Source organism: Odocoileus virginianus, chromosome 24, assembly GCF_023699985.2.
Source record: "Odocoileus virginianus isolate 20LAN1187 ecotype Illinois chromosome 24, Ovbor_1.2, whole genome shotgun sequence".
Lineage (NCBI taxonomy): Eukaryota > Metazoa > Chordata > Mammalia > Artiodactyla > Cervidae > Odocoileus > Odocoileus virginianus.
Genome location: NC_069697.1, coordinates 44,561,629 through 44,581,343, shown reverse-complemented (window position 1 = coordinate 44,581,343; position 19,715 = coordinate 44,561,629). Strand labels below are relative to the sequence as shown.

At 42.0% G+C, this 19,715-nt stretch overlaps 1 protein-coding gene across 2 annotated transcripts in view; it reads left to right on the top strand.

Annotated features, from left to right (window-relative positions):
- The first annotated feature begins 3,400 nt into the window (after nucleotides 1–3,400).
- The window catches only part of MSRB3 (methionine sulfoxide reductase B3), a 172,344-nt gene continuing 156,029 nt past the window's right edge, over nucleotides 3,401–19,715 (top strand). Inside the window, exon 1 of one of the 2 annotated variants that reach the window (XM_020885351.2) lies at nucleotides 3,401–3,485. The gene's annotated coding sequence lies outside the window, so the exon portion shown is untranslated. Of the gene's footprint in view, nucleotides 3,486–3,869; nucleotides 3,891–19,715 lie in introns of those variants that run through there. The other variant, XM_020885365.2, reaches the window with a different exon arrangement.

Here is a 19,715-nt window from a genome sequence, read left to right as displayed (position 1 = left end):
ATGGGGTCACAAAAGGGTCGGACACAACTGAATGACTAAGCAAATTGCTTTGCCAGGCGAAGGGGGACACAGCAGGCTCACGCCCTCAAACCAAGTGTCTCAATTTGTGGAAGACTGTGGTAAGTTTTTATAGTAACTGTGCAAAGAGGGTGTGATCAGCTCATAGACATTCTTCTAATGGGTTGGTGGTGAGTTAAGTAGCTCATAGACATTCTTCTAATGGGTTGGTGGTGAGTTAAGTAGCTCATAGACATTCTACTAATGGGTTGGTGGTGAGTTAAGTAGAGTCCACATTGTCAACCTTCAGGTCCAACTGGTCTGGGGTCTACATGCTTGTGGGCAGTATACCATTGTTAATCGTTAACTTCTCCCACCTGGAGGGGGTTTCAGTATCTGCAAAACAGCTCAGAGATATTGTTGTGTGCATTAATGGGGACCAGGACCTTGCCCCAAGGCTGCTCTTGATAGTTTGTTTCTCCTGGGTCTCCTATCCTCTCCCTTCCCTTGTTAAAAACTGGTTGGATCCGCCCATTGGAACTCAGGGAAGATTACGGAGGGCGAATGAGGGCTGTTTCCTATAATCAAAGAAACGCTGGACATAAAGGCCTTGTGCCCAGGAACCCCCCACAGGGCCCTGCACATATCAAAAGCAAACATAGTTTAAGGTAATACAGTAACATGATTGTCATTAAGATTATAATAACAGAGAAAATGTTGGGAAATATATGATTTAAACTACAAAACTCATAGAAATGTGGTCAGAGGGTGGTAACTTTCCTGTTTCTGGTACCCATCAAAGGCACAGGCCCCCACCCCCAGGCTCACAAAGGATGACCTGACAAGCCGGTTAAGTCTCTGACCTTATTTCCACATGTTTTCTTTACCCCTGTTACTTGAGGTAACCTGAGTGCACACTAGTTACTTAAAACCACAAGAACTCAATGAATACAGTTTTTGAAAACCCCATTTTTCCCCCCCTAATGTAGAGAAAATGGGGCAGATCAGATGAGTAAAAAGAGTATATGTGGCCTTTGGAATGAGATTTGAATTCCAATACTACTTTATCCCTTCCTGATAGCATAATTTCCTTATCTATGCCTCTCCTTATCTGTAAAAGGGGACAAAAAATAAAAAGTTCAAGGATACTTGGAAGATTTAAATAAAATGCTGTGTATAAAACAAGTAGCACAGTGACGAGCACTTACTATGTACTCAGGAACTGCTGTTCTTTCCTTTCCTCTTCAACATATTTATTCAAGCTTTTAGAACAGCTGCTAATATCGCTGTCAAGTCAAGCAGTTGACAGAATTAATCAAGCCCCCACTTATAGTAACAGGCAGTGTTATACTGCATTCTTTGTAATTTTATGTAATTTTGTGCTTAAGGTCAACTATTTTAAATATAGACAAAATTATTACAATCCTTTGAAACAAGCTTTTCTTTACACTTAGGGAGCTCCTGTACATCAGTCTACAAAATGTGCTCATTTTACTTTTGTTTTTAAACAAACATTTAAACTGTGGGCAAAGAATTATACTACATGTTGTGGTGGGTGCGTGCTAAGTCACTTCAGTTGTATCTGACTTTGTGGCCCTATGGATCGTAGCCCGCTGCCAGGCTCCTCTGCCCATGGGATTTTCTAGGTAAGAATACTGGAGTGGGTTGCTATTCCCTTCTCCAGGCAATATTCCTGATCCAGGGATCAAACCCATGTCTCTTGTGTCTCCTGCACTAACAGGCTGTGAGGGAAATAAGAAAAAGTGAATATGAAAAGAAAAGTGCTTATATAATACAAAATATACAAAAAAGAGGAAAGGGAGGGAAACTTAAAGAGTTTCCTGAATATTCCCTTTCATATACCCCACTTCTAGGTACTTAAATTGAATAATGCCATGTGTCCTTTAAATCCCTAATATACTGTTTAACAGTTTATTTACTGTTAGTTTACTTAGGTTATCTGACCTTCATCTCATTATCACTGCTAGTACATTAAGGGTGAAATCTGCCCATTTGCCAGGAATAATTCATGGGATGTGGTGTTTCTCAGTACCAGATGATTTAAGGGGAACCACTCGCCAATGGACTGGTTTTTGGCATACAGGGCCTTAATGCTATGCCAGAACTGAATTTGTTTTGAAATAAAGTTTCTAATTTTCAAATATAGAATTTTCAAACAAATAGTGTGATGTACAAATTACTGTACTTTAGGTCATGTTAGAATAATCCACCCTCTAAATCTGTTTGGCTTTCACCCCTTAAGTATTTTGCATCAGTTAATCATTTCTATAGCATATCACAATGGTTATAAATAATTACGTAAATCCTACATCTTCAGGGTCTGTCCCATTAGTCCCAGTAAAAAAAAAAAAAAAAACGTAATTAGACATCATTATGTCCTCTTGAAAAGCTAAGGTCATTTGGCCTTGATTGCTGGCAGAGTTATCAGTGCCAAAGAAAAGTCAAGCCACAATTGGCTTAGGCCTGTGATTAAACATTGGGCTTGACACTTTTGGTCGGTCGTCAGAGGCAGTACCTTTTGAATAAATTTCAACACTACCCTTCAGATAAGTTGAAATAAATTCAAAACTATTGTAAAGGGGTTGAAGACCATATATGGTATTCAAATATAAGTTTGGGAAGAGCCCCTTTTTAACTCTCGCTAAGCGCGAGGCACACACACACCCTAGTGTAAAGGTCTCACTCGTCTGGAATGCAGAGGGCTGGTTTGATGTGTTAGATCAATAATGCCTGTTCGTTCTGGGTAGGATGGCTCACCTGAGTGTGTGCATTACTGACAGTGCTGCTCTAGCCTCCCCCTCACACACTCAAGAGAAGCACTTGCCAAATATTTTTATGCCCTTACTCCCAGAGCTCTCAATTGATCGGGGCGGGGGCGGCGGGGGGGCATCGCAGGAGTCTCCTTAAACTCCTTAGACGTCTTCCCGCGGGTCCCTGGCTAGCTATCGGGTCTCCTCGTGATGGTTCCTCTCTCTTCTAATTCAGGGGTCTTAGGCGGGACCCGTGGAGGGGGGATGCTCCGCTCTGCTCTTGGGCCCTAACACTGGAAAGGGATGCCTTCTGGCAGAGGGCACCTCCGGGTCGTGCTCGGCGGCGGGAGGCCTTGAGGCGGCAGCCTTGGAGAAGGAGGATTCAGAAAAGGGAGGGAGTTGGCGGCTGCCGAGACCCGGGCAGCGGGCCCCGTCCGCGGCGGGCGAGCTCGGCGGTCCTCCCTCGCTCGTCTCCTTTGCTCATATTTGGACTCGGCTGCCCGTGCCCAGGAATTTCCCGTCATGCCTCCCGCCGCCCCGTCCGTCGCCCGGAGCCGGGGAGGAAGGGAGGGAGGCTCGGACAGCGGCGCCGGCGGCGGCGGCGGCTCCCTGGCACTTCCATGAGCCCGCGGCGGACCCTCCCGCGCCCCTTCTTGCTCTGCCTCTGCCTCAGCCTCTGCCTGGCCGCGGCGGCGGCCCGAGGAGCAGTGCAGTCCGGTGAGTTGGGGCTCGCCCCCGCACCCCTCGCCTGCCCTGTCGCCCGGACCCCGCCGAGTTGAGACGTGACCCCGACCTCCGCTCCCCTACGAGCGCTGGCAGCGCCCCCTTCAGCCTCCTGCCGGGAGCCCCCCTCTCCTGAGCCCTGGAGGGGCGCGGGTGGTGAGAGGCGGATAGAAGGAGGTCAGGGCTGGCTTCGCCCCCGCCGACGGGAGGCGTCTGGCAGCGTCGCTGACACCTTATCCCGTCCCGGGAGCGAACCCGAGCCGGAGGGAGGCTCTGGACCGACGTGGGCCCCCGAGGGAGGGGCCTGCCAGGGCGGCTGGGGAAGGGACGCCGCCTCGGGCTCGGGAGGGCGCGGGTCCGCGGCGGGGACCACCTCGGAGTCCCTTGCCCCGCGCGGAGGTGTGTGTGTGTGTGGCGGAGGGTACTCCTGCGCAGCAGCCGCTGAGATAACGGGCCCGGGCGCGTGGGAACTGCCAGCCAGGCCCGTGCCTCCCGCCGCGCGTCCGGGAGGGGCGCCGGGGAGCCGGGCGAGTAGGGGGACAGCGCCCGGAGCGGCGGGCGCGTGGCGGCAAGGGGCGCGCCCAGAAGCGCACCGCCGCCCTCGCCGCGGGGTCAGGCTCCCGCGGGCCCGGCTGGTGTCTAATAGGCCAAAACCGGACAAAATCCCGGGTTTTCCAGGTACCAGTTTTGTTTTGTTTTTGAGCGGAAAAAAGGGCATCGGAGTCCGGTTTGTAAGTTTCACCCTGGGCTGTTTGCAACTATAAGATCGAAAGGTGCCATTCCTCCCTTATTTGGTTTAGGACTACGAGCTATCAAGCGAGGTAATTTTGCAGTCTTAACAGGACGATTTTTAAAGATAGCTTTCTCTAAATAATGTGGAATAAGATTATTATAAAAAGTAATTATTTGAAAGTACAAATGTAGAGTTTAAGGTAAATGTCAAATTGCAGGACCCTTTATATCTGTGATGAGTATGTAGTCATCAAAACTTCTCGATGCCTAATGTTATCTGGAATGGAAGAACAGAAAATATAATTGCTCAGAGTTGAGATTTCTTCGGAAATTTTAGTTTGCTTTTGTTTTTGCCACCAATAATCTAAACTGTCAAAATAAGATATGGCTAACAGCTAAATTTAAAAATTAGTTGAAAATTGACTCTACAAAGTATAGATTATATTCAACACCCTCTGGTTTATTGCTTCCTTTTTCCATTTGCAGTGGTGGTGGCAAAGTAGATTTTTAAGTTAGTTTTGTCAATAAAATAATCTTAGGATTCATGTAATTTATAAAACGGATAGGAGATTTTAAAAATATTTAGTATGTGCAGATTATTGATGTTAATTTAAATAATATCAATTTCATGTTTGCTTCTGATTAATATTGTTTTTAAAAAAAGACCTACTTTTTAATGAATCTGCACTTTAAAAGTAACTTTAATAGCACTTCTTGGGGGACACAACAGGTTCTATCTTCACATTTTATCAATGGTCTTCTAAAATATACTGTGCTGCAGATAAAGGGTAGATTGTACTGCCAGACAGTATATGTTGTTTTTTTTTCCCTCAGTAATGTGTTGACTTAATACTTGTGGTCAAGCAGCCTTTGAAGACTGAAATCCAGAGTACTATGGCCCCTTGCCAGCAATTTTGGAAACCAAGTTTATATTTGGACCATTTAACCATTTATTCTTTTAATTTTGGTCCCAGCTGACATATAAGTCTAATTTCTGGTGACTTTTATTAGGGCCCTATGTGAATGTCTGGATTTTTTTTTAATATATATTAAAATAAGCAACTCTCTGCCATTTAGAGTTTTGTCACAGTGCCTAAACTGCCTGTCTGCCAAGATTGCAAATATACAACATCAGATAGGTTTTTGAATCAACACACAGTTTTTTGACTTTTAAAGGTGCTTGGTCTAATACCTTAACTGAAATGCTAATGGTCAGAAACCATTTTGCTAAACTTAAGTAATAAGAATATCCAAAAAAAAATCCCAGCAGTAGTTTTCATGGATTTTTCTAATACAGTATTTCTTTTATAATTAAAAATAAATTTTCAACCATTAGAGAAACTTTAGGAAATAATCCTTTTTGGTTCTGTCACAATCTGGTCACAGTCCCTTTGATTTTCATCTCGCCTGTATTACTGTAGTTAGGGATTTGTTTAATGAATTTGGTTTCAATGTTTAGCTTCCTTCTCTGTAAAATGATGAATTTGTACATACTCTCTATGTCCCTTCCAACTCCAGGATCCTCCAGGATTGTTTTTGTTTATATAAACTTGCAGAGCCACCCACTAGATTGGTCCAGGCTTCTGATTGTCAACTCTAACTTGCTCTACATGTTTAGCTGGTCTCCTTGTAGTCAGATCTGTTGGGTGTGGATCCAGCTTTGGGGAGACGGGATCTGTCTCAGGAAAATCTTGATACTTGCCCTATCACACAGACGTGTACACCTGTAAAGCGTGCCATGATATTAACCTTCTGTTACTTTCTTCCCCTTATCTAATAGTAGAAAGTGCTGGGTATGTCATAGGGTCAATAGTTCAAGCAGGCCCTAAGATGTTTTGGTATTCAGTGTTGAAATTTGGGTCTGGGTCCGGGATCTCACTGGAGAGCACCAGACCTCTTTGTATGGTTGGGAGAACTGTGGCTAGCCACTCGGGGCATTCCAGAGGCAATGCCCTGTGCTCAGTTATGACCTTTTTCTCATGCTTCAGAGGAGACTGAATTGGATCTACTCATCTGGTTTCTTCAGAATTATATTGGCTTTGGGTAGGAGAGTAATCGGATAGCTCTGTACATTACCGGTTGTTACTCACAGATTTAGAGAACGAAGTTACAGTTGCTGGGGGACAGATTGGGGGAAGGGACTAGTTAGGGAGTTCGGGATGGACATGTACACACTGCTCTATTTTAAATGGGTAATCAACAAGGACCTACTGTGTAGCACAGGGAACTCTGCTGAGTGTTATGTGGTAGCTTGGATGAGAGGGGAGCTTGGGGGAGAATGGATACATGTATATGTATGACTGAATCCCTTCACTGTTCAAACTGAAATGACCACAATATTGTTAATGGGCTATATCCCAATACAAGATAAAAAGTTTTTAAAAAATTTACCAGTTGTTTGCATCCCTGATTGCTATGCAGATACCTCAAGGCTCTACCTTGAAGATTCCTACATTTTCTCCTTCCTGGAGATGATGGATTTTCCTTTTAATAATACTCAACAGAGTCCTGGATCCCTGTTCACATATTTGTCTCTATAATATACCAAAGTCATGGTTATGGCTTTTAAAGAAAATACAAATGAGAAGAAAGTATGGAAAAGGTAGCTCAGTAATAAATCAGCCAATTGACCTTATGAAGGATTTTGGTTATTGCCTCATTTCAGCTTCTGTTCCAAATAACAGCAATGAACTTGAACTAGTTTTAGGAACAAGAAAGATAGGAATGTGATGGGAGTCAAATGCACGCAGACCTTGTTAGGGACTAGGAATGGAAAACGTGGAACTTCCTCTGTCTTTAGTTTTTGTCTTTCTTAGCTTCATTGATCTCTCTGTGTGAGATCTTTCCCCGGCTATGCTCACAGTCATATGTGGGTGCTAACAGTTTCTGGATATGTAGGTGTCTCTCAGGGCCAAGCACAGGGAGACACTAAATCAACGAGCCCTAATTCCAAATTCCTGGAATAACTAGATAGACATAGTTTGGGTTACATGGTTGATCTAGATTTTCTCTACAGTCTCTTCTAATTGTAGATTTCTTTGTACTATGCAAACATTTACATGGTTATACTTTGCATCTTTAAACTTTGTATTACAAGGTTGCCAGTCCTTAAAATGTATGTATGATTTTTCCTTGATTGCGATGTGTGTGTAGAAGAGTGTGTCACCTTCAGTGGGATCCCAGGATGTTAGAGCTTTTCCTTCCTACTCCTGCAGGAATGCCTAAGAGCAAGCCTCTGGGAGTCAGCTGAGCGCGACACCACACTCAGGGATTGTAACGCAGCTTAGGATCCGACAGGGTTGTGAAAATCCTGTTTAATGACAACTAATCCATCCTGCAGATAATCATCTGCCTGTTTTCAGGAATTCATTGATGTAAAACCCTGAGCTCAAATAGCTCACACACTCTTAATTCATTAAAACTGTGTAAGTGATAATTAGACACGTTCAAAATAGTAATAGTTTAGGGGCCCAGGGTTCATCAGTTGTTTTCCTATTTCTCACACTTGTAGCAATTTCCACCTCTACCTTTCCGTTAGACCATTTCTGCTGGCTGGAATACCTTTTTCTCAAGATTTGTTGAACTCCTTACAGCCTCTGTTGCATGGTATTTTATGAAGCTTTCTTAATCTCTAGAATTTCTAATTTTTTTTTATGCTTCTAAGACATTTTGCACCTTGACTGGAACACGATTTTACTACCTTGCATTATGAAGTCCATACGTATTAATCTTCTTTGGGGGATTGTAAGTTCTGTGAGACCAGTGAATCATTTTGAAGAACTCTAGTAGACTGTTAGCATCCATTGTCCCACATGTAATGCTTCTAACATTTCAAATGTTCTGAAACTTATATGGCATCCTGCTTGTCACTACTTTTTTCTTTTGACATTGCAGCTCGATCATACTGCTCGTCTTTGTCAACGTTCCTGTCTGTTTTCTAGGTTTTACAGGATTTTTCATGAATATGATAATTTTCTGTGTGACAGTCAGTTATTCAGAATGATGGGATGTTTTCCTATAAATTGAGATGGCATGGGGAAGGAGAATATAGCAAATTCATATGGAAGGAAATCAACTTTTGTTGAGTACCCTGTATTTCCCAGATCAGATTGACCAGGAGTAGGAAACAGCTGGAACATATATGAGGGGGCACAGAGAGAAAATAAAGTGCAAAGATGGAAAGTTAGGTTTGGCCCAGAACATAGGAGGCTTTAATGCTAGTCTAGGAAATTTGGACTTGGTTAGTCGGCTATGAGGTTGAAGTTATTTTTGGTCCTGGAAATGTCATGATCAGAGTTGAATTATCGGATATATTATTATCTAATTATCCAGAGGATGAATTGAATTGGGAAGGAAACCATTGGACTAATAAGGGAAAGTTACAAGAGTTTTTGTTAGAGAATGAAGACATAAGCCAGGAATGGCAATAGGATTGGAGAAGTGTAGCTGAAGTGAATTAGACAGAAAGAAACAGTTAATTGGACATGGGGAAAAACAGAGGGGAAAAGAGAGGGATGAATAAAAGGTGATGGTAAGATGTGAAGCCTGGGTGATTAAGAGAAGTGAACTTGGGGCAGGTTGGTAGGTAGGGGTAAAAAAATAAGTTGTGTTTTAGATCTATTGCATTTGAGGCGCTGGCGGACTATTCATGTGGAAGTGTGTGGTAGAATTAGAAGTGTGAGACTGTAGCTTGAAGAGACCGGAACTGTAGATAAAACATGTGTGAGTAAGGAAGTTTAAAAATAAAGGGGGGAAGAAGCATTAGTTGACTGGAGTAAGAACAAGGGCACAGGAAAAGCATTGTAGAGAAGATACAGTTTGATCTGACCTAATATGCCTAATCAGCATATGGCATTCTGTTTAGGAGCGTTGCTTGTTTAGGGGACGTGACATCTTCTCCCGCCACAAACAGTGCCTGGGAAACATTGAGGAAAGGATACTGCAGCTAGGATGACCTTCCTAAACTGCAAAATTGTTGCTGCTACGTCTTTGCCTATTTCCGTCAGTGGCTTCTTATCTTTTTTTAAGCTAAGGAACTAACTCCTTAAAAGTCTTCATCATCACCAAGCCTTGTTCCTCTGGACTTTGGGCTTCTTCCAAGTTGTTCAGTTGGCCTTGAACACAGGTTCTGCTAAGTCTCCTCCCAGTTCCTCCCTTCACCTTCCCCAAGAATATGAAGCGGGTGTGACTCCCACCAGATGGAGGGCTCTTTGGTTTGTTGTTCTTTATGGGCAGTTAGATAATGACTTTTCATGCTTATTTGTGGCTGTGCTGGGTCTTCGTTGCGGTGCACGAGCTCTCCCTAGTTGCAGAGGGCGGGGGCTGCTCCTTGTCGCAGTGTGCAGGCTTCTCACTCTCTTACCGTGGAGCGTGGGCTAGAGGGTGTGTGGGCTTCAGTAGTTGCTTCATTAGTTGTGGTACATGGACTTAGTTGCCCTGCAGCATGTGGGATCTTCCCAGACCATGGATCAGACCAGTGTCCCTTGCATTGGCAAGGTGGTTTCTTAACCACTGGACCACCACGTAAGTCTCTTTATGGGCATTTTTTATTGCCATGCTCAGATTTTTATTTATACAATAATTATTGACAATTTCCTTGTTGTTGTTCAGTCACTAAATTGTGTCCGACTCTTTGCCACACCATGAACTGCAGCACGACAGGCTTCCCTGTCCTTCACTGTCTCCCTGAGTTTGCTCAAACTCTTGTCCAGTCAATGTATGATGCTATCCAACCATCTCATCCTCTGTCACTCCCTTCTCTTGCCCTCCATCATTCTCACCATCAGGGTCTTTTTCCAATGAATCTGCTCTTCTCATCAGGTGGCCCAAGTATTGGAGCTTCAGCTTCAGCATCAGTCCTTCCAATGAATATTCAGGATTGATTTCCTTTAGGATTGACTAATTGGAGCTCCTTGTTGTCCAAGGGACTCTCAAGAGTCTTCTCCAGCCCCACAGTTCAAAAGTATCAATTCTTCGGCGCTCAGCCTTCTTTATGGTCCAGCTGTCACATCCGTACGTGACTACTGGAGAAACCATAGCTTTGACTACACAGACCTTTGTCAGCAAAGTGATGTCTCTGCTTTTCAATATGCTGTTTAGGTTTGTCATAGCTTTTCTTTCAAGGAACAAGCATCTTTTAATTTTGTGGCTGCAGTCACCATCCACAGTGATTTTGGAGCCCAAGAAAATGAAATCTGACACTGTTTTCCACTTTTTCCCCATCTATTTGCCGTGAAGTGATATGACCAGATGCCATGACTTTTGTTTTTTGAATGTTGAATTTTAAACCAGCTTTTTCACTTTCATCAAGAGGCTCTTTAGTTCCTCTTCAGTATCTGCCGTTAAAGTGGTATCATCTGCATATCTGAGGTTGTTGATATTTCTGCTGGCAATCTTGATTCTAGCTTGTGAGTCATCCAGCCCAGCATTTCGAATGATGTACTCTGCATATATGTTAAATAAGCAGGGTGACAATATACAGCTTTGAGGTACTCTTTTCCCAATCTCTAGTAAAGTAATTTATAATAAGTCACATCCCTCCTGCTTTCTTACAGAATACTTTGCTTCTCTTATCTCTTCAAATGTCACCTACAAGGTTACTGAACACTTGAGTTGACCACTCTGGCCACTATACCCTGACTCTGATGCTTGGCTGTGGGAGCCTGGAGCAGAGCTGTGACCTGGATTTGTATAATCAGATTGCCTAGCTGTGTGCTGATTTGCAAACTGTGAGACAATTTCTTGATACTCGACTTCCTGAAGGAAAGTGGAGGGAATTTACTTCATTGAAGACACTGACAGTAGATAGGTTTGTAGAGTATGGAGATGACTGCAGGGGAAATAGAAAAACTGCTGGTACAGGAAGTGTGTTCTCAAGGCCTAGTTCCTGACCAACTGTCTATCCCGGTTCTGTTTCTAAAAATAGTACATTGTTCATAATGCTTGTCTAAAGTGACATGTTTATGTCCAAGTATTAAGAGTAATTTCTAACTCATTTAAGAAATGCTAGCAGTGTGGTTTTAGTAACTGTTGACTGAGAAAATATATACTAACAAACAGCCACGGTAAAATTTTGAATATTTTAAAATATAGATGCATTATCATATGTTTGGAAAGTGCACATTGGTGGAAATTATGACTCACAAGTCTATGGACAACATGATTTCCTGCTTTGGGGATACTCTCAGGGAGGCTCTGGTCTCAACTTTCAGCAGCTCATTGTCGTCTCACTTCAGAATGTGGGGGAGACTTCTGTTTGAAAATGTGAGCCGTAGCTAAACTTTTTCAATTAAAAGAAAACTCCGTCTCACCATCTTCTTTCAACTGCAGTTGCCTGCTTTATGCTAGGCAATGAACCTTATGCTAAAGTCGGGCTATTAAATAGTCTCAGGGATTAATACATGAACACTTTTTAAAAATTAAATTTTCAGGTGTATGGCATCATTTTTAGGGCTATGATCTGTTATTATAAAGATGAAAATTGGTAGATGGTTTGTATGAAGTACTTTTCTGCAATCTGTCATGGCCATGGCATGACTGTCTTCTATTACTATAAATTACATGGTGAAATTTTATAGTTTATTGGGTCAGTTATTTTATTTAAAGCAAAAATGAAAATCCAAACAAAACAAAATCAATCCTTCAGTTACATATGTTAAGCATTGGATATAAACCCATGCTACATGTTGGAGACCGTAACAAATATCACGACAGCCCTTGTATAGAGCCAAGAACCCCGAATTGTCCATTATTATTTCGTTTCTCTTGCTTCTGTTGTGTTTGGTTGTCAGAGCATCCGAGCTTGTTTGGGGTTGGAGGGCTCTCTAGTGACTATTACAGGTAGGTATTCTTTCATCTTAGATTAGTAGAGTGAAATAAGGAAAGGTGCACAGTACAAGAGAATCGATGTGGATGAGGGACCACAAGTAAGGTCCTGGAGCTCTGGGCTTGCAGTACTGAGCGTCAAAGAGTGCATGCACTGTTGGCCCTGTTCCTGATTTCTTGGTGTGTGAATATGCCTTCTAGTCAGAAGGGGCCGGAAAGATGGGTTGAAAGCAGAGGGCCTTTACCTTTGTGTAGGATCAGTTGAAAAATTGCAGACTCATTGACATATCTGCATTCTTGCCTGTATGTTCATGTCCCAAGGTAGTCAGCAGAGTCACTGGACAGCAACTTGAAAGGCTGGGTGTCCTAGTCCTGTTCTTATCTAAGACATTTTGGCTTCCTATGCCTCAGTTTTCATACCTGTAAAATGAATGAATTTTGGATGGATAATACCTGATGTTGCTTTTGCATTAAGATTCTGTAATCTATGACTTGTCTAAAAGTCTTCAAGTAGCTTTCATAATTTTTAATGGAATAAATAAGTTGACTAATAAATTGCACAAAATTATGTATTGTCTTGTTATATTTGGTTCAAGCTGTCTATTTTGTGGAACTAAATATAAAGGTTATTCTGAGACTAAGATCCTATTTGAACCTTGCAGCCTACTGTGCCCAGTAATTTGATCCAGAGCAAAATTACATAACCCTTTTAAAGATTTAGTATTTATTTAGAGGATAGGTTACAATGTATTAGAAACATCATATTATTAATAACTGTCCCATCTAAAGTAATGGCATTAAGCATGAGGAATTACATTGATTGTTCTAAATGTACAGCTAAGAATTGTTTGTTTAGGCTTGGTGATATACCTCAGATAGGAAAAGTCCTCTTATATCAGGGTACACTGCTAGTGGAATTTACCTTTGACCATCCTAGAAATACATTTAACTTTAATTTAGTTAGTTTGATCTTATCATTAAAGAAGAAAATCTCTTCCATTGAGCTTTTTGAAGAAAAAGAAATGACTAATTTGAGAGGTTAAAAAAAATGTGGTACTAAATTTTTGCTCTTTTTATTGTAAAATATTTCACACACACATACACGAATGTATAACATCTATACAAGACATAAAGAATCATTTTTAAAAGTTTGGGTACCCCTACTCAGCTTCAGGAATGGAGTGTTGAAGTTGCCTGTGTGACCTTCACCAGGCCCATCTTCCCTTTGCTTAGAATTGCTCACAGTCATGTATTTTGTGGTTATCACTTAACACAAATTTTCTTTATAGGTTTACTGTAGATATATCCCTACATATTTTATTGTTTAGTTTTGCACATATTGGAACACTACATAAATGGTATTAGCTGATGTATAACCTCCATAACTTGCTTTTCCCCACCGTGATATTTTATTTATGTTATCCATATTGGTGTATATAACTCATTTTTAGAGATTACCTTTTCTTTCATTATCTGTATGTTTTTCTTTGTTTCATTTATTCCCACTCCTTGCATTTTTAACCATTAGGGCTCTTGTGTTTTCCTGTGGATCAAATCTTTGTATTTTGTCCCATTGCTTTCATATTTCATCATCCATATATTAAATAATAGTAATGATAATAATAATAGCAAATACATACGAATGTTACTGTGTGCCAGGCACTAGTTTCACTATGTACTGTTTACATATATTAACTCATTTAATGCTCATGGAAACTTTATCAAGGAGTTAAAATATTACAGTAATTCATATGTTAAGATTAGGGTCTGAAGCACAAAGACATTAAGTCCTTTGAATTCAGGCAGTCTGGCTCCAAAGTCCATCCTCTCCATCATAGGCTGTTCTGACTCACTCCTCCTGTAGTCTTTTCTTTTACTTACATTTTTTCTCATTTAACTTTTTAGGGTATTACAACGTTTCTGTGACATTCAAAAAAGAATCGCCATAGTGAGACATCAGATTGGTTCTCCTATAGAGTACCAGTTGCTTAAAGTCCTGCCAACTTAATTTGCTTCATGGTTAGACCATGACTTTGGCCTGCATGCAGGGGGTGCAGAGTCGAAGCCACTGGACCCCCAGGGAAGTCCCTGGATTGTGACTTTTTTACACAGGTGTGCTTTCTTCCCTCCAATTTCCTGGGATTTATTATTGCTCTTTTTTCCTAATTAGAAGGAAAAAACTATGCCTTCTTCAAATTCTTCAAAAAATCTTTCAGTTTTGCACTTTCTGTGTATGGTTTGGAATTGATACCGTTGATTGCCTGTGCTAATTTGGGCCAGTTTCTTCATATTTAGACAATGGCATCTGCTTTTAAAAAATGTGAGTGACCTTATATGAATCACTCAAAATTCTTGAGCTTTTGATTCTCCAGCTAAGCTGTTTTGTTAAGTATGATTATTTTAGTAATCAGACATATATAATTGCTAATCAGAACTTCCTGTGTCTGTGGTATAACCAAGGGTGAAATAACCAAGAGGGATCATGAGGGAAAATAATTGAAGGGAAGTTCTAGATAGTGATTGGAAATTGCTGATTTTTCCCAACCCCTTAAATTATAGACCAAAAAACTTTGGCATAGAGAGATAAAATCCCTTTGTATGATTCCTTTTTAGGTGTAGCTGTAATTTTTTCCTAAGTTAATTAATTTTCTCTCATATTCTGTGATTTTATGACTCCTTTGGATGGTACGCTTGCACAGTTGTGTCCAACTCTTTGCAAGCCCATGGACTGTAGTGCTGCTGGCTCTTCTGCCCATGGAATTTTGCAGGTAATAATACTGGAGTGAGTTGCCATTTCCTCCTCTAGAAGATCTTCCCCACTCAGGTGTTGAACCCACATCTCTTCCATCTCCTGAATTGTAGGCAGATTCTTTACCCCTGGCACCACCTGGAAGCTCTTGGATACTCTCCTAATATCTCTTTTGTGTGCATGCTGAGTTGCTTCAGTTGTGTCCGACTCTATGTGACCCTATAGACTATAGCCCTCAAGTCTCTTCTGTCCATGGGATTCTCCAGGCAAGAATACTGAAGTGGGTTGCTGTGCCTTCCTCTAGGGGATCTTCCTAACCCAGGGATTGAACTGCATTTCTCACATACTCAAATTTCTCTCATCTTAAAAAAAAAAAAAAAGCCTACTCAACTTGTCATCCTCTGAGACCGTGTTGTTCTACAAGTTATTTACATGTTTGCTGTCACCGTTTCTCTGCCATCTATCCAAAACTATTTATTGAGCACATATTAAATGTCAGGCACTAACTCGCCTAGTATCTGGGGATGCAGGATGAACCAGAGAGACTAGGGACTTGCACTTTTAGTTTGGACCCAGCATGGCCTATAACAGAAAGAAGACCATCTTATGGTAGGAGCAAGAGGGAGAATGGTTAGAGTTAAGGGCAAAGTTCAGTTAAGTTTAATTGCTCAGTCACATCCGACTCTTTGTGACCCCATGAACCGCAGCACTCCAGGTCTCCCTGTCCATCACCACTCCCGGAGTTTACTCAAACTCATGTCCAGTGAGTCAGTATGCCATCCAGCCATCTCATCCTCTGTCATCCCCTTCTCCTCCTGCCCCCAATCCCTCCCAGCATCAGGGTCTTTTCCAATGAGTCAACTCTTCGCATGAGGTGGCCAAAGTATTGGAGTTTCAGCTTCAGCATCAGTCCTCCCAGTGGACACCCAGGACTGATCTCCTTTAGGATGGACTGGTTGGATCTCCTTGCTGTCCAAGGGACTCTCAAGAGTCTTCTCCAACACCACAGTTCAAAAGCATCAATTCTTCGGTGCTCAGCTTTGTTTGTAGTCCAGCTCTCACATCTTTATGTGACTACTGGAAAAACCAAAGCTCTGACTAGACCGACCCTTGTCAGCAAAGTAATGTCTCTGCTTTTTAATATGCTGTCTAGGTTGGTCATAACTTGCTCTTTCAAGGAGCAAGTGTCTTTTAATTTCATGGCTGCAGTCACCATCTGCAGTGATTTTGGAGCTTCCCAAAATAAAGTCTGTCACTGTTTCCTCGGTTTCCCCACCTATTTGCCATGAAGTGATGGGACCGGATGCCATGACTTAGTTTTCTGAATGTGTAGTTTTAAGCCAACTTTTCCACTCTCCTCTTTCACTTTCATCAAGAGGCTCTTTTTCCTTCTTCGCTTTCTGCCATAAGTGTGGTGTCATCGGCATATCTGAGGTTATTGATATGTCTCCTGGCAATCTTGATTCCCGCTTGTGCTTCATCCAGTCCAGCATTTCTCATGATGTACTCTGCATATAAGTTAAATAAGCACGGTGACAGTATACAACCTTCACGTACTCCTTTCCCGATTTGGAACCAGTCTGTTGTCCAGTGCTAACTGTTGCTTCTTCTTTTTTTTTTTTAACTGTTGCTTCTTGACCTGCATACAGATTTCTCAGAAGGCAGGTCAGGTGGTCTGGCATTCCCATCTTTTAAAGAATTTTCCACAGTTTGTTGTGATCCACACAGTCAAAGGCTTTGGCATAGTCAATAAAGCAGAAGTAGATATTTTTCTGGAACTCTTGCTTTTTCGATGAACCAACAAATGTTGGCAATTTGATCTCTGGTTCCTTTGCCATTTCTAAATCTATCTTGAACATCTGGAAGTTCTTGGTCCATGTACTGTTAAGCCTGGCTTGGAGATTTTTGAGCATTACTTTATTAGCATGTGAGATAAGTGGAATTGTGTGGTAGTTTGAGCATTCTTTGGCATTGCCTTTCTTTGGGATTGGAATGAAAACTGACATTTTCCAGTCCTGTGGCCACTGCTGAGTTTTCCAAATTTGCTGGCATATTGAGTGCAACACTTTCAGAGCATCATATTTTAGGATTTGAAATAGCTCAACTGGAATTCCATCACCTCCACTAGCTTTGTTAGTAGGGATGCTTCCTAAGGCCCCCTTGACTTTACATTCCAGGATGTCTGGCTCTAGGTGAGTGATCATACTATCATAATTATCTGGGTCATGAAGATCTTTTTTTGTATAGTTATTTTGTGTATTGTTGTCACCTCTTCTTAATATATTCTGCTTCTGTTAGGTCCATACCATTTCTGTCTTTTATCGAGCCCATCTTTGCATGAAATGTTCCCTTGGTATCCCTAATCTTCTTGAAGAGATCTCTAGTCTTTCCTATTCTATTGTTTTCCTCTATTTCTTTGCACTGATCACTGAGGAAGGCTTTCTTATCTCTCCTTGCTATTCTTTGAAACTCTGCGTTCATATGGGAATATCTTTCATTTTCTCCTTTGCCTTTTGCTTCTCTTCTTTTCACTGCTATTTGTAAGGCCTCCTCAGACAGCCAGTTTGCCTTTTTGCACTTCTTCTTCTTGGGGATGGAGTCGATCCCTGTCTCTGGTACAATGTCATGAACCTCTGACAATAGTTCTTCAGGCACTCTGTCAATCAGATCTAATCCCTTGAATTTGTTTTTCACTTCCATTGTATAATTGTAAAGGATTTGATTTAGGTCATACCTGAATGGTCTAAAGGTTTTCCCTACTTTCTTCAATTTCAGTCTGAATTTGGCAATAAGTAATTCATGATTTGAGCCACAGTCAGCTCCCGGTCTTGTTTTTGCTGACTGTATAGAGCTTCTCCATCTTTGGCTGCAAAGAATATAATCAATCTGATTTTGGTATTGACCTTCTGGTGATGTCCATGTGTAGAGTCTTCTCTTGTGTTGTTCGAAGAGGGTGTTTGCTATGATCAGTGCGTTCTCTTGGCAAAATTCTATCATCCTTTGCCCTGCTTCATTTTGTACTCCAAGGCCAAGTTTGCCTGTTACTCCAGGTGTTTTTTGACTTCCTGCTTTTGCATTCCAGTCCCCTATGATGAAAAGGACATCTTTTTTTTAAGGGCAAAGGGGAGGGCCAGATCACTTGGGGCTTTTCCCATTGTGAGGAGTTTAGGAACTGTTCTTTGTGATCGAAGCCATTAAAGGCTTTGGGGCAGGCAGTGACCATCCAATGTGTATTTTAAAGTGGTCATTCTGGCTGCTGTGTGGAGAATGATTTGCAGGGACCAAGTGTGGAAGCAGGTTGACCATTAGGGCTAGTTCAGTGGTTCAGAGAGGAGTTGATAACGGTTTGGACCAGGGTGCTGGTGGTGGAAGTGATAGGTTGTTGATGGATTGGCTACAGGGTCTAAGAAAATGAAACATCCAAGCTATTCCATTGAAACTGCTTTGATTGAAGCCACTAATGGTGTCCATATCACTAAATCCAGTGGTCTACCTATCTTCCTTCAGTGAATTTGATACACTTATCACTCACTCCTAGGAATGCTATGACAAACCTAGACAGCATATGAAAAAACAGAGAGACATTACTTTGCCAACAAAGGTCCGTCTAGTCAAAGCTTTGGTTTTTCTAGTAGTCACATAATGGATGTGAGAGTTGGATTATAAAGAAAGCTGAGGGCCGAAGAATTAATGCTTTTAAACTGTGGTGTTGGAGAAGACTCTTGAGAGTTCTTTGGACTGCAAGGAGATCAAACTAGTCAATCCTAAAGGAAATCAGTCCTGAATATTCATTGGAAGGACTGATGCTAAAGCTGAAGCTCCAGTACTTTGGCCATCTGATCCAAAGAGCTGACTCCCTGGAAAAGACCCTGGGTCTTCCCAGTGCACCATGAAGGATGGGATGGAGAGGGAGGTGGGAGGGGGGATCGGGATGGGGAACACATGTAAATCCATGGCTGATTCATGTCAATGTATGGCAAAAACTACTACAATATTGTAAAGTAATTAGCCTCCAACTAATAAAAATAAATGGAAAAAAAAAAAAGACCCTGATTCTGGGAAAGGTTGAAGGCAGGAGGATAAGGGGACAAAAGAGGAAGAGATGGTTGGATGGCATCACTGACTCAATGGACATGAGTTTGAGCAAGCTCTGGGAGATGGTGAAGGACAGGGAAGCCTGGTGTGCTGCCGTCCACGGGGTTGCAAAGAGTCAGCCACAGCTGAGTGACTGAACAATACTCCTAGAGACAGTCTTTTCTTTTAGCTTCTAACACTGGTATTGTGAGATATATGATTTTGAAAAAAGTGAAGGTGTTAGTTGCTTAGTCATGTCTGACTCTTTGCGACCCCATGGACTGTAGCCCACCAAGCTCCTCTGTCCATGGAATTCTGTAGGCAAGAATACTGGTGTGGGTAGCCATTCCCTTCTCCAGGGGATCTTCCTGACCTAGGAATTGAACCCAGGCCTCCTGCATTGCAGGCAGATTCTTTACTGTCTGAGCCACTGAGGAAGCCCATATGATCTTAGGCCAATTAATTAAATTATCTGTGCCTCAGTTTCTTCACTTGTAGATTGAGGATAGAAGTGTTCCTACCACATGGACTATTGAAATCATTAGATGAGAGAGCATATGTGAGTTACTTAGTGCAGAGTCTTCCACAGACTTAATTCACAGTAAATGTTAGCTAGCAACCTCATCACCATCCTAAACCCATCATCACCACTGTCTTTCTGGAACAATACTCTCCTTGGCCTCTGCCTTCTTTGGCCACTGCTCGCTCCTGGTCTTCTTTGCCGGTTCTTTCTCTTCCAGCTCACCTCTGAATGTTGAGGTTCCTCAGGGCTCTGGCATTTTGTCTTCTCATTTTACACATTTTCTTAGGCAGTCTTATTTACTCCGTGGCTTCAGTTCCGCCTG